The 2,500-nt window shown below is 56.8% G+C and overlaps 1 non-coding gene across 1 annotated transcript in view; it reads right to left on the bottom strand.

Annotated features, from left to right (window-relative positions):
• Positions 1-515, bottom strand: part of LOC126196965 (small subunit ribosomal RNA) — a 1,909-nt gene extending 1,394 nt beyond the window's left edge. The window contains exon 1 of the ribosomal RNA XR_007539382.1: positions 1-515. This exon is cut by the window's left edge and continues 1,394 nt beyond it. This is a non-coding gene — a ribosomal RNA (small subunit ribosomal RNA).
• Between the last annotated feature and the right edge of the window lie 1,985 nt (positions 516-2,500).

Here is a 2,500-nt window from a genome sequence, read left to right as displayed (position 1 = left end):
CTCGGATGAGTCCCGTATCGTTATTTTTCGTCACTACCTCCCCGTGCCGGGAGTGGGTAATTTGCGCGCCTGCTGCCTTCCTTGGATGTGGTAGCCGTTTCTCAGGCTCCCTCTCCGGAATCGAACCCTGATTCCCCGTTACCCGTTACAACCATGGTAGGCGCAGAACCTACCATCGACAGTTGATAAGGCAGACATTTGAAAGATGCGTCGCCGGTACGAAGACCGTGCGATCAGCCCAAAGTTATTCAGAGTCACCAAGGCAAACGGACCGGACGAGCCGACCGATTGGTTTTGATCTAATAAAAGCGTCCCTTCCATCTCTGGTCGGGACTCTGTTTGCATGTATTAGCTCTAGAATTACCACAGTTATCCAAGTAACGTGGGTACGATCTAAGGAACCATAACTGATTTAATGAGCCATTCGCGGTTTCACCTTAATGCGGCTTGTACTGAGACATGCATGGCTTAATCTTTGAGACAAGCATATGACTACTGGCAGGATCAACCAGGGAGCTGCGTCAACTAGAGCTGAGCAGCCGGCCGCCCGGGAGTGTGTCCCGGAGGCCCGCGCGAACACGCAAGCGTCCGCTCAATTATTCTGCAAACAGGAGGAGGCTGGGCTCCCCTGCACGATACACCTCGAAACCCTCTCAGGTCCCGGCGGCGCGCAGCGCCGTCCTAAGTACTTGGTCGGGTTCGAGAGAGGCGCAATCGCCCGGAGATAGGCGAGTAGACGCTTTCAGTGCGACCACCCGTGCTCCCAACTGAGCTTGCCGCTGCCGACAGAGGCCCGGGAGCGTGCTGTCGTGGTGTTGCCGGCGGGAGACAACACGCGGCCACAAACAGTGACCGGGCAGCTCCAACGCCAGCGCCACAGAGGGGCAGAGCCCCACTTGGGTGCCAAAGCGAACTCTCCCAGCACAGCGCACGCGCCAACACATCCGCACAGCTGCGATACAAACCACCTGCGAGAACCGCGGGGGCGACCGAGCAGCAGACGGCGTCGCGGCGCCGAGTGCCGGGCGGCGGCGCATCCTCAACGCACACAGTCCTCAATCGGACCAGCACACTGCAGATGTCCACCGCGCTTCGCACCGGGCCCGGGAGGACCCACTTTGGCCGCACGGCGCCGCGCGCTGGGTGCGCCGGCACGCAGATGCGCCGCCTGCCGCGTCCGTCAGCCGGCGCGCCTGCCACTGGGCGCCCCCACCAGCCGGCTGCCGCGCGTGCGCCCACGCAGCGCGCGGCCAGCACGCCGGGCGCCCCCCCCTCACCGGCCGGGGACGGTCCCACCCAGCCACCGCCGCGTATCGCTTCATACCCACATGCCCACTCACGTTCGTGGGTATGACGGGTGTCGCTGAAGCAACCGGTTAATACCTGTACCGATCGTCGATATCAACGATTCACCTCCAGCGCGAACAACCGCGCAACAACGGATTTCCAGTTCATTTGCGTAACTTGGGCAGCAAACGTAGACGTCCATCTACATTTGCGAATTCAATGGGTCTTGCATGCCTGGATGTTATGAGTCACGACACGCCACATCAGTCCACATACATGCTGCGACGTATGCACGAGAGAACACGTGGAAGGTGGCCCGCGTACGTATGCCGATGCCATTGCACAGCTGCGAAGCTCATTGAACACGCAAACTCCTGACTGACGAACTAGAGGCGACAGGGGAGGGGGGGGGGGGGGGGGGCGATATACGTCTTATAGCAGTACACATTACAGTGGATAGCGGGACCATGTGGAACGTACGCAACACTCGCTAGATGTTGTGAGGGTAGGCACCGTAACATGATTCAATACGCAGGACACCAGAGTGTGCGCGCAGCGAACTATGTTGAGAGGGTTGCGATTAGGCAACGCTACACGAATTTCTAGATTCATATAACAAACAATTACGTGGGTTAGGTTAGGGCGCAACGTGGGTTAGGTTAGGGCCCAACTTAGGTTAGGTTAGGGCCCAACTTAGGTTAGGTTAGGGCCCAACTTAGGTTAGGTTAGGGCCCAACTTAGGTTAGGTTAGGGCCCAACTTAGGTTAGGTTAGGGCCCAACTTAGGTTAGGTTAGGGCCCAACTTAGGTTAGGTTAGGGCCCAACTTAGGTTAGGTTAGGGCCCAACTTAGGTTAGGTTAGGGCCCAACTTAGGTTAGGTTAGGGCCCAACTTAGGTTAGGTTAGGGCCCAACTTAGGTTAGGTTAGGGCCCAACTTAGGTTAGGTTAGGGCCCAACTTAGGTTAGGTTAGGGCCCAACTTAGGTTAGGTTAGGGCCCAACTTAGGTTAGGTTAAGCCCCAACTTAGGTTAGGTTAAGCCCCAACTTAGGTTAGGTTAAGCCCCAACTTAGGTTAGGTTAAGCCCCAACTTAGGTTAGGTTAAGCCCCAACTTAGGTTAGGTTAAGCCCCAACTTAGGTTAGGTTAAGCCCCAACTTAGGTTAGGTTAAGCCCCAACTTAGGTTAGGTTAAGCCCCAACTTAGGTTAGGTTAA

Source organism: Schistocerca nitens, chromosome 7 (genome assembly GCF_023898315.1).
Source record: "Schistocerca nitens isolate TAMUIC-IGC-003100 chromosome 7, iqSchNite1.1, whole genome shotgun sequence".
NCBI classification, from domain to species: Eukaryota; Metazoa; Arthropoda; class Insecta; order Orthoptera; family Acrididae; genus Schistocerca; species Schistocerca nitens.
This window is presented reverse-complemented; position numbering and strand designations above follow the sequence as displayed.